General features: G+C 44.6%; 1 protein-coding gene and 1 long non-coding RNA gene across 2 annotated transcripts in view; both read left to right on the top strand.

The window, feature by feature from the left end:
• LOC140374544 (IgGFc-binding protein-like) overlaps positions 1 to 12,857 on the top strand; it is a 52,289-nt gene that overhangs the window by 21,426 nt on the left and 18,006 nt on the right. The gene's annotated exons all lie outside the window — the stretch shown is intronic.
• LOC140374147 (uncharacterized) lies at positions 6,493 to 6,865 on the top strand. Its single transcript, XR_011929071.1, has 2 exons — positions 6,493 to 6,567; positions 6,660 to 6,865. It is a non-coding gene; the product is annotated as an uncharacterized lncRNA (long non-coding RNA).

Here is a 12,857-nt window from a genome sequence, read left to right as displayed (position 1 = left end):
CAAAACGCTCTACCTCCTACTGTGCTTTTAGAGACTCTTGGGACCACCAGAAGTCCAGCATTTTGAGAGCGAAGAGCTCTGTTTGGATGATATTGCACTATAGCATCTTTGAGGTAGGATGGGGCCATGTCATTTATGGCTTTGTAAGTCAGGAGTACGATTTTAAATTCAGCATCGCTTTCAAGCATGATTCTTCTGATTTTGGCTATATTGCGCAAATGGAAATAGGATGTTTTGAAGGCTTGATTTATATGCGCTTTCAATGAGAGCTCCTGGTCAAATAAGACTCCAAGGTTTCTTACAGTAGAACTGTAGGCTACGCTGCCATGGTCCAGTGTGACTATCTGCTCAGATAAAGCGTCTTGCAGATGTTTAGGGCCAAGCACAATGACCAAGGCTTTTTCAGGGTTAAGAAGCAGATAATTAAGTGTCATCCAGGTTTTTATATCCTTCACACAAGCACTAAGTCTGTCTACTTGATCGGTCTGATCAGGTTTCATTGATAAATACAGCTGTGTGTCATCTGCATAGCAGTGGAAGTTAATGCCATGCTTTCTGATAATGTCACCTGACGGAACCCTGAGACTTTAGAGCAAGGTGAGGAGCTCTGGTTTACATTAACAAATTGGTACCTATCAGATAAATAGGATTTAAACCTGCTGAGGGCTGTCCCTCTGACACCTACATCACATTCTAACCTCTGCAGTAGAATGTTGTGGTCAATGGTGTCAAACGCTGCGCTGAGGTTCAATAGAACCAGGATTGAGACCAGTCCATCATCTGCAGCTAATAACAAATCATTTGTGACTTTAACTAGTTTCAATGCTGTGGTGGGCTCTGAATCCTGACTGGAAAACTAAGTTATTTTCCTGCTGTTTATCTTCAACTTTTTCAAGGATTTTAAAGACAAAGGGAAGATTTGAAATAGGTCTGTAGTTTACCAATAGGTCAGGATCTAGGTTAGGCTTTTTCAAAAGCGATTTAATGACTTTTGCATGTTTCTATTATATTAAGAATAGAGTCTATAATTAGGGGGAGAATGTCTTTGAGGAGTCTGCTTGGAATCGGGTCTAGGATACAAGTTGAGGTTTTAGAGGACATAATGGCTGACGTTATCGCTGTGTAACCGGGAGAAAATGGTTCCTTTAAAAGTATAGTTTAAAACCAGCGGGTAATGTTGCAGGTGGCCAAAGGAAAGGCTGAGACAATGTAAATATTAACAATTTAATGGGAGGTATACAACAGATACACAGGTACTTTATTCTAAAAGGCTAAAAGAATATTTGAAACACTATCTGTAAAACACTATCTGTATTACACTTGGACAAGACAGGGGCTGGCCACGGGCGCACGTGGTGGGGGGGAACAATAGGAGAGGAGTCAGAGCGCTCACTCGGCGCCGTGCAATTCACACACACACAAACAAAATAAACTTCAAGCATAACCAAAACATGCAAAAAGTGAGGATGTGCTCAAAATACCACGGCATACGGGAGTGATGGGGCCGAAGTGAGACGGTCTGAACACCAACCCCCACACAGGGCGAGCGACCACGCACTGCAGCAGAAAAGAGAATAAATAACAGACAAGTAAAACTACAATAAAAACAGTATTAGACACAAAACTAAAAAAAAATAAAACAGCAGCTTGCCAATGACCTCTATAATTCACTAGCAAGGACCACGACCCCAGATACGATGCAAGGTGTTTATTGGCAGGGGAGAAACATGAACAACACGAACGTACGAAGTTGATGCCGTTTTGGGTCTTCTTGCGATGAGGGCTGAAGGCTCCCGGGCCTCGATACCCCCATCTAGGAGATGAATTAGAATAGTTTAAAGAGGGTGGGAGGGAGGGGCACGAAAATCCCGAACACAGGTGGGTGTGATCTGGATGATTAAGTAGTGTAGCCGCAGGAAGGGGCGTAGGAAGGGGCGTGGTCCTGCTCCCGAACTTAAGATAACAAACTTATCTCCATAAGAAAACAAACGTTAGTCAGACATTAAAATCCTACTTAAGGTTGCTTTGAGTAGCTAACCGAACGCCGACGAGCTAGGGCTCTTAACGCCGAGGAGATGCGGTCACGGCAGCGTCACATCCAGCTACAGCAGGGGAGAGAGGAGGGAAATCACACAGTGCACTAAACAAACAAAAAGTCTAACCGTGCTTACCTGCACTCGCCATCCTCCGCCTTAAATAACAAGTGAGTCACTGGCATGCGGAAGCGGCGCGTGCCGGCAGCTGGTACGGTGGCTCCTGTAGGACAAACTACAGCCCATTACATCTGCTTGATCAACAGCTCAACAGATCAATTTACTGATGGATTTATATGAGATACTAGTTTTACAGCTTGAGCTTGTTCAGGGCTAATAGTGGGAGTAATTTCATCTAATTTATATCTGATTGTTTTTAATTTATCATAAAAATATTTTTTTATAATAATTTTATGATGTAATAATTATCATCTGAGCTGAGAGTAGCTGGGATTGAGGGCTCTAGTTTGTTAGCCTGGCTACAGTGCTGAAACGAAATCTAGTGTTACTTTTGTTGACTTCTAATAGATTTGATATCTAGTTTGGGCCTTACGCAAAGCCTGCTTATAGGACAGTAGGCAGCTTTTCCATGCTTTTAGGGATTCTTCTGTGTGGGAGCGACGAAATGGTCTTTCTAATTTTCTAACTCTTTGTTTATGTGAACGCAGTTCTTCATCGTACCATGGGGTGGCGCGTTTTGGCCTAACGACCTTCTGTTTTAACGGAGCTGCAACATCAAGTGCAGACTTCAGGGAATTCAAGTCGACAAATTGGTCACTTACCCTGAGACTAAAGCTGTTCTCAGTAGGATCACATGACATGTCACTGAATATTGGCTCTATTATTTCTTTGAACTTTGAGATAGATTTTTCGGAAATTGTCCTTTTCATTATATGTTTATTCCTTGAATAAACTGAAAGGTAATTAGGAAAGTATCTGACAATATAGGGTTTTGAGGGAAGACAATGAGGTCACTAATCTCTATTCCATATGTTAGGACAAGATCCAGAGTGTGCTTATGACTGTGAGTCGGTTTATTTACATTTCGAGCAAAACCAATGCTGTCTAACAGGGTGCTGAAGGAATTACTGAGGAAGTTATCACTCACGTTCACGTGGATATTGAAGTCTCCAGCTATAACTACTTATAAAGTCAGAAAACTCGGAGGTTGGTAGATAACTATGAACAAAACTCCTTTTTGCATGAGACATTCAAATGAGCGAAATGCATTGTTAATTTTAGGACTCGTGAGTAGGCTTGAATATGACATCACTGCCACACCACCACCTCGGCCTGTGCTCCTGGCGGTCTAAAAGTTAACATGGGTGGGGTGGACTCATTTAGTTTGACATAATCATCTTGTTGAAGCCAAATTTCAGTTAGAGCTAGAAGATCTATGTTATAATCACTAATTAATTCACTAAAAGCGATTTGGAGGAAATTGACCTCCAAAAGACATTGCAAACAGCAGAGAGGAGATCCTGTGGTCCCCAAAGCGGACACCCTCCAACCCTTGTCCGCACCTAGAAATTCTGTCCATAAAAACTATGAACAGCACCGGTGACAAAGGGCAGCCCTGGCGGAGTCCAACATGAACTGGGAACAGATCTGACTTACTGCCGGCAATGCGAACACAGCTCCTGCTTCGGTCATACAGGGACCGGACAGCCCTGAGCAAAGGGCCCCGGACCGCATACTCCCGGAGCACCCCCCAAAGGGACACGGTCGAAAGCCTTCTCCAGATCCACAAAGCACATGTGGACTGGTTGGGCAAACTCCCATGAACCCTCGAGCACCCGATGGAGAGAATAGAGCTGGTCCAGTGGTCCACGACCAGGACGAAAACCACTCTGCGCCTCCTAAATCCGAGGTTCGACTATCGGTCGGATTCTCCTCTCCAGTACCCTGGAATAGACCTTACCGGGAAGGCTGAGGAGTGTGATCCCTCTGTAGTTGGAAAACACCCTCCAGTCCCCCTTCTTGAACAGAGGGACCACCACCCTGGTCTGCCAGTGTAGAGGCACTGTCCCCAACCGCCACGCGACGTTGCAGAGACGTGTCAGCCAAGACAGTCCTACAACATCCAGAGACTTTAGGTACTCAGGGCGGATCTCATCCACCCCCGGAGCCCTGCCACTGAGGAGTTTGCGAACAACCTCAGTGACTTCAGCTTGGGTGATGGACGAGCCAACCTCTGAGTCCCCGGTCTCTCCTCCCTCTTCGGAAGACGTGACGGTGGGATTAAAGAGGTCCTCACCAACACGTAAACAATGTTGGTGAAGCACTGCTTCCCCCTCCTGAGGCGCCGGACGGTTTGCCAGAATTTCTTTGGGGCCGACCGATAGTCCTCCTCCATGGCCTCCCCAAACTCCTCCCAGCCACGGGTTTTTGCCTCTGCGACAGTACAATCTGCGGCCCGCCTGGCCTGCCGATACCTGTCGCTGACCTTAGGAGACCTACAAGCCAGAGTGGCCTGATAGGCCTCCTTCTTCAGTCTGACGGTATCCCTTACTTCCGGGGTCCACTACCGGGTTCGGGGGTTTGCGACCTTGCGACCACAGCTCCACGCAGCCGCATCAACAATGCAGGTGGAGAACATGGTCCACTCGGACTCAATGTCTCCAGCCTCCCCCGGGATCTGGGAGTTGAATACCCTACTGACAGGGCTCCGCAAGACGTTCCCAATAGACCTTCACAATGCGCTTGGGTCTGCCAAGTCTCTCTGGCTTCCTCCTCCGCCAGCGGATCCAAATCACCACCAGGTGGTGATCAGTTGACAACTCTGCCCCTCTCTTCACCCGAGTGTCCATGACACGCGGCCGGAGGTCAGATGACACGACAACAAAGTCGATCATTGACCTCCGGCCTAGGGTGTCCTGGTGCCACGTGCACTGATGGACACCCTTATGCTTGAACATGGTGTTCGTTATGGACAATCCGTGGCTAGCACAGAAGTCCAATAACTGAACACCGCGCAGGTTCAGATCGGGGAAGCCGTTCTTCCCGATCACCCCTCTCCAGGTGTCACTGTCATTGCCCACGTGGGCGTTGAAGTCCCCCAGTAGAACAACGGAGTCCCCGGTCGGTGCACTGTCTAGTACCCCTCCCAAGGACTCCAAGAAGGCCGGCTACTCTGCACTGCTATTTGGCCCGTAGGCCGACACAACCGCGAGAGACCTGTTCCCTACGCGAAGGCGAAGGGACGCGACCCTCTCGTCCACCGGGGTGAACTCCAACACGTGGCGGCTGAGCCGAGGGGCTATAAGCAAGCCCACACCAGTCCACCGCCTCTCCCCGCGGGCAACACCAGAGAAGTGGAGCGTCCAGCCCCTCTCAAGGAGATGGGTTCCAGAGCCCAAACTGTGCGTGGAGGTGAGGCCGACTATATCTAGTCGGTATCGCTCAACCTCCCGCACAAGCTCAAGCTCTTTCCCCCCCACCGAGGTGACATTCCATGTCCCCAGAGTTAGTCTCTGTGTCCGGAGATCTGGTCGTCGAGACCCCTGCCGTCGACGGCCGCCCAGATCACTCTGCACCGGCCCCTTATGGATCCTCCTGCAGGTGGTGGGCCCATGGGAGGGCGGCCCCATGTCGCTCTTTCAGGCTGTGCCCGGCCGGGCCCCGTGGGGAAAGACCTGGCCACCAGGCGCTCGCCTTTGAGCACCCACCCCTGGCCTGGCTCCAGGATGGGGCCATGGTGACAACAATCCGGGCGATGTAACTGGCCTTGTTTTTTTGTGCTTCATAATGGGCTTCTGAACTGCTCTTTGTCTGACCCGTCACCTAGGACCTGTTTGCCTTGGGAGACCCTACCAGGGGCTTGAAGCCCCCGAAACATAGCTCCTGGGATCAGTCGGGCGCTCAAACCCCTCCACCACGTTAAGGTGTCGGTTCAAGGAGGAGTCCACATTTTATATGCGTATTTATTTGTTTATTTGCATCATTTGCGAGTGTTATTTTTCTTAAGTCATTTGGTCTGACGCCTGAAATAGTTTTTCTGAGATTTGACCTTTTGGCATTATTTGCACGAGGGACAAATACACTATCTCTCTATCTGCCTTGAATCTGAACACTTCATTTGTGACAGAGCGGGCGAGAGTTCAGCCACAGAAGAGCATCTTACGCTGCTGCTCTGCGCCTGGGGCTCATCCCTGGTTGGTCACTTTAGACGACTAAGGCTATCGGTCAGATTCCAAACTAATAGGGATGTACCCTACGAAATTGGATGGATGCCATCCTGCATATCAGCCTGGGCTTTCCCCAAAGCGCACTCCAATTGTCAACAAAGACTACATTGTTTTAGGGCACCAACTAGATGACCAGCTGTTGAATACTGAATAGCGGCTGTAAAGTTCAGTATTATTATTTATCATTATTATTATCCAGGGACACTTAAGTCTCTTCTGGGTGCTGTATCAATTTGAGATTTAAACTTTTAGAATTTTTTGTTGTGTGGAATGAATTTAACTTGTTATTTGTTATTTTCACAGTGGCCTCTAGTTCTTGCACATGAAGAAAATGATCGAGTTTAGAGGTAAAAAACAAACAAACAAAAAGCATTTATTTTGCATATTTATTATAATGTCCATAACCAGCCTTGTGACACATGTTTTTTCTCATAAGCAGGATAACTACACAGCCTACAATCTTCTCCTATCCCCTCGGTTATGGGAATGTATTACCTGTTTCTCCTCGCTTATTTTGGACTAACAGCTCCGTCTTGTGGTGATGGGACCTATCATCCACCTTCAGCTGACTGGACAAAGATACAGCTGTATACGTTTTAAGCATTTTTCTTTAACTGACAAATAAAAACATCTCACATTCCGTTCTCCTTATTGTTTTTTTTTTTGAGAAGTTGTTTTAGCGGGGCTCAGAGAAATGGCCTTGAAAGGACAGAGTTTATGCTATTATTGCTTTCAACATCCTCACTGTCACTTTCCTTAGATTTGAAGACATTTAACATCACGTTAAGCAGCATTATTGCAAAACCTTAAATAGGCAGGTTACAAAAGTAAAAGTACTGAACTTTAGTAAAAAAAATTTTTTGGAGCTGGGCTGAAAATACCTTTTATATGGTTTATGGGGCTATTTTTAGCACATCCATGGTGCCATTCAACCTAAAGGTTTTGAGTTCATGTTGAAACCTTTAGCAACATACTTTTTCGAGTATAGATCACAATCAGATGACCCTCAACAGTTCAACAGTCCTGCACCTTGAAGCCCGCTTGGGTTCAAGAAGGGAAATGTCTCGTTCGTTAGCAAAATATCTTCTAATCCAAAAAACATAAAATATGGCTAAATGTTCTTAGTAACAGTTTACAAAGAGTAAATGGAATAAATATAATTTTGCATTTTAGATTAGATTAGATCTGCCTTTATTGTCTTCTTATAGAGAAATTCCTGTTGGACAAACAATGGTCACAAAGACTCACTGAAACAAAACAAGACATGCCATTTCAACCACTACACATTCACCCATCCCACCACATGTACAGTACAAAAACAGCACTAGTGCAAATTTGAACTTGATATTTTTTATTTGTCATGTAAGCATCTTGCTACTTAAGTGCTTGATGTGATGACATTAATTCCAAAATACATAAATTGTATATGCTCTATAATATTGTGTATACTGAGATTTTTGTGCCAAAGTGATGTGTGTGAAAAGCAGTGGAAAAGATGTATGAGTGGAATTGAAACCCAAATAACTTCTTATCAGTCTCTGCTACATCAGTCTAGGGATGCAAATACACTTATTATTGACTGTTAACCAATTGTCATCTCATATTTTTCCACACTAACCTTATTGGATGACTTATGAGGACACTCCTAAGCTAATGCTAATGCACACTTTTAATCATAGAACACCAAAGCTAATGCAAACTTTATAAGGGTGAGCCGTATTTACTTGTTCCTCTTAACAAATGTTTGCACCTTCTGTTTGTTATCCCTGTATGACGGATGACACTACATTTCCCATGCTGCATGATTGCTTAAGCATTAGGTTGGTCAGGTCTGCTGTCACCCTCCCATTGAACAAGCGTAACAAAAACATTTGATTTGAATTAGGATTAGCACAGATGCAATGGATGATGAGAATGAGAATCTTACATAGATTAAGTATTCAACATGTTCCCAAAATGTTAAAAGCTACTGGAAAACTAGTGTTTTCAAAAATATTGTACCCAGGTGGCCTTCAGATTTGGGATCAGAATAAAAAAGGCACTTGAGGGATTTAGGAAAATGTAGGAAAATTCCTAGCTCTCTTGAGTGCCTTCAACCCTTTTTGCTTTTCAAATTATTCAACATGTCAGTATTGTGCAACTATTAACAGTATATTTCTTATCACAGTTGTGCATCACTCAATATAAACTAGATTGCAATATTTGGTTACACCAATGTGCACCGCTGAATGTTTGAAATAACACCACCCGCCCAGCAATGTTTTGTGTGACCAACATTTTAAGATACTATCAAAACTATAAACCTTTTTTCTTGTGTATTTATCCATCCATCCATCTGTGGTATTCCGAGGGTCGTTAGCTTAGCCCTTCTGTCCATAGTGGCTAAACCAGACTAAACCATCTCATGTTTTATAAAAGCCAACAACGCCACCTGGGAGTTGGCCCAGGACCAGCTAAATATAAGGCACGTAGGTTCATCGTTGATAGGCAGAGACTTGAGGTTAGCAAAAATAAATGTTTATTTGTACATGGTCAATAAGTTAATTGGACATTACAGTTGGAATAATTTACGCACAGTTCATTGTCCGACACTCAGGTCATTCCCAAATAGTTCGGAACGGTGTAGAACAGTCACGTAAAGCAGGAAAGACACTACTGCAAGGCAAGAAGGCAACAAGAGGGCAAGGCAAGGCGGCGACAGTGCATCCTAGCTCCATGGCTCAGATCTGCAGCTGGATAAGTGCGACGGAGGACTGGACAGAGTGTAAACAATAGCACGCCCGTTAGCCGGCATAACGGGCGGCACACAGAGCGCGCGGGCCCATGGCAGCAAGCACTGAGAGTGGCGTGTGCGGCTTAAACATCGGGAACCCGGAAGTAAGAGCGCGAAGTCAGAGGGCGCAAGGTAAGGACGGAAGCGCTTTTAAGAGTGGTTGACGTCACCGTCAGCCAATAGAAAGTCTGATCAGTAGTAGAACCTGCCTGCAGCCTATACTGCTACACATCCATCCATTTGCTTCCACTTATCCGGAGTCGGGTCGCGGGGGCAGCAGTCTAAGCAGGGGCTCCCACTCTTCACTCTCCCCAGACACTTCCTCCAACTCCTCCAGGGGGATCCCGGGGCATTCAAAGGCCAGCCGAGAGACATAGTCCCTCCAGCGTGTCCTGGGTCTCCCAAGGGGCCTCTTCCCGGTGGGACATGCCCGAAACACCTCCCCAGGGAGGCGCCCAGAAGGCATCCAAAACCGATGCCCGAGCCACTGTTGCGGAAAAAATACATAAACGGTGCCAGAGAAAAAAGGCAGAAAAGAACCAAGTTGTCTTGTTCAAATGTTGGTCTTTATTTTAGCGGTGCGCAAGCCAAAATGCTTTCCCTGACAGAGTCGTCTCTCCCTCCCAGGTCTAACTGAACAAATCTCACAGACTCCAGCTTAAAAAGGCACAACAGTCAGAATATGATGTCAGAAAGTAATGATTCCTGGAGTCGTGTGTTATCAGACCGCTCACAAAGGCACCTAATCCTCAACACAAATTGACAGTATCTATATGACAGGACTCTAAGTAAAGTAAGTAAGCAAGTAAATTGTATTAGTATAGCACCTTTCACAGACAGACGTCACAAAGTGCTTCACAAAAACACAGAATAAAACAATAAAAAAAAAAAAAAAACTTACAGTGAGCAATACACATACAACAATTACAGTCAAATCAGTCCCTAAAGCAAATCCAATTTAAAAGGCTTGACTAAATAAAAAGGTTTTGAGCTGACCCTTAAAAGCAACAACAGAGTCCAGTGACCGTAGGGAGAGCGAAAGATCATTCCAGAGTCTGGGCGCAACAGCCTGGAAGGATCTGTCTCCTCTGGTCCGAAAACGAGTGCGAGGAACCAACAGCAGTTTCTGATCCAAAGACCTCAGTGAGCGAGGGGGAGTGTACGGTTTAATCAGATCGTTGATGTACAAAGGGACCTGACCATGCAAAGCTCTAAAAGTCAGGACTAAAATCTTAAACTGTATCCGGTAGGAGACCGGCAGCCAGTGAAGGGCATTGGGTGAAATGTGGGCCCTTCTATTTGTGCGGGTCAAGATCCTCTCTGCAGAGTTCTGGACCATCTGCAGACGAGAGAGCTCCTTCTTGTTTAGACAGGAAAACAAACTGTTACAATAGTCTAAACGTGAAGAGACAAAAGCATGAATTATGAGTTCCAGATCATTTTGAGACACCATTTTCCTGAGTTTGGAGATTTCCCTCAACTGAAAGAAACAGTTCCTCGTCAACAGCTTGGAGTGGTGCTCTAAAGACATGTCTTTGTCAAAGATAACCCTCAAGTTTCTAAGACTTGGTTTAGCAGTCTGGCCTAAAACACCCAAATACTGGTTTATCCCTGGAATGGCATCATCAGGGGCAATAATCAGTGTTTCTGTTTTGTCTGCATTTAGCTGCAGAGAGTTTTTACTGAGCCATTGTTGCATTTGCACTAAACAACTGACTGAAGTAGTTCAGCTTTTGGATCTCAGAAGGTTTAAAAGAGCAATATAGCTGAATATCGTCAGCGAACAGGTGATAGGACACATCACTAAACTCTTTAATGATCATTCCCAGGGGGATTATATAACCAAAAATAAGACGGGACCCAAAATGGAGCCCTGAGGAACTCCACACAACAGATCAGCTGAATCAGACATTATTTGGTTTGCAGCGACACTAAAGCTCTGACCGGATAAATATGAGGGAAACCAATGAAGAACTGACCCTGATAGTCCAATCAGGTCCCTCAATTTGTTTAACAGTACATGATGGTCGACAGTGTCGAAGGCTGCAGACAGATCCAGCAAAACTAGAACAGTGCATTTTCCAGAATCAGCAGACATCATGATGTCACTGGACACTTTTAGCAATGCGGTTTCCGTTGAATGACGTTTGCGGAAACCAGATTCAAAAGAGTCGTGAAAGTTGGACTGTTCAAGGAAATCTGACAATTGTTCAGAGACCACCTTCTCTAGGATCTTGGACATGAAAGGGAGCTTTGAAATAGGTCTGAAACTTTTTGGGTCTGTCGGGTCTAAATTTGTCTTTTTGAGTAATGGCTCTATGCATGTTTAAATGGACCAGGAAACACACCGATAGAAAGAGAGAGATTTACCATTTTGGTAACCCAGGGGCCAATAACATCAAACACTTTAAGGAAGAGCCTGCAGGGAAGGGCATCAGATGTACAAGAGGAGGGTTTCATCTTGGTCACCAAAGCTGAGATGTCCCCTAGAGTGACAGGCTTAAAAGAAGACCAATTTTGGGAAACAGGCTCCACAGAAACGGTGTTATCACAAAAAAGGAGTGGGATTTGGTCTTTGATCATCCCTAGGGCGATTGCCCGATCAAGCTCATATTTGGGGAAAATCTACACAAGCGGGGCATCAAAAGTTATACATTTTTTTATTTCAAGTGTCACGGTCTCTGTGTGGCGGAGTTGCAAATTTCTTTCTAGTTCTTAGATAACACACACAATGAGGGCGCGTTAGCGCCATCTCTGTAAAATACAAGAGCAGAGTTGGAAGGCCGGCTTTAATTTTTTTTCTTGTTCTTCTTCTGCTCTTTGAGCTCTAATTTGACCCCCTGAACATGCTCAAAAAACTCACAAAACTCTGTCCGAAATTCAGAATCGGCGAAAAATTCAGTTTTTTCTGGGCCATTTTTTTTTCGTTAAAAAACACCACCAACAAAAGTCAAAATACATTGCGCCTATGGGAGATGCCCCGACGTCAACTTTGTCGTAGAGCTACAAAATTCGGGACACGCATTCCTCTCATACGAACAAAAAATATATATTGTTGTGGCCATGCCCCTAGACTTACCCTGTGGGAAAATGAAAACACGCTGAGTCAGTAATTTTGCAAATCTAAAAATTGCTCCCATTTGAACAAAACGAGTCAGAATAGGACCAAATTTGAATCAGTTGTTAAACTTTCAAGTGTGGACCAGTTTATGGTGAAAAAATGTCAATGGCTTTGATAGCGCCCCCTACAGAGTGACCTTTAAATTAACATTGACGGACATAAATTAGTTTTACAAAAATGTTCAAAACTTTGCCCAAAATTCTATTTTGGCGTCAGAATCAAAAAAGCCAATCAGACATATGCCCAAATTTTTACATTTTTATGTTTCACACTTTAACGAACTCCTCCAAGGGCGTTTGCCCGATCAACCTAAAATTGGATTAGAATCATCTTCAGCACTTTGGCATCAAAAGTTATTCAAATTATTTTGATTTGTTAAACGGTGTATGTGCGGCAAAGCCGCAAACTTTTCCCAGAATTTGAACTATTTGGTGTTTAGAGTGGCCTATAAACAATAAGAGTTTTTCCAAATAACATGACATTTTGGACAAAGTTCTAATTTGGCATCCCGATCATAAAAGTATGAGAGCCAAAGTCATATTTTGTACGGCGTATCCGTAGCGATGACTGAAGCCTCCCATGTTATCTCTATGGAAAAATTGCAAAATCTCTAAAATTACCAATTTTTTACGCTTCACACTTTAACGAACTCCTCCGTGGGTGATTGCCCGATCAAGCTCATATTTGGGTAAAATCATCTACAATAGCGGGGCATCAATAGTTATTAACATTTTTATTCCAAG

Source organism: Eucyclogobius newberryi, unplaced genomic scaffold, assembly GCF_026437365.1.
Source record: "Eucyclogobius newberryi isolate DKJ021-1_F unplaced genomic scaffold, fEucNew1.0.hap1 SCAF_3, whole genome shotgun sequence".
NCBI lineage: Eukaryota > Metazoa > Chordata > Actinopteri > Gobiiformes > Gobiidae > Eucyclogobius > Eucyclogobius newberryi.
The sequence above is the reverse complement of the archived record's forward strand: the minus strand, read 5'-3'. Positions and strand labels throughout refer to the sequence as shown.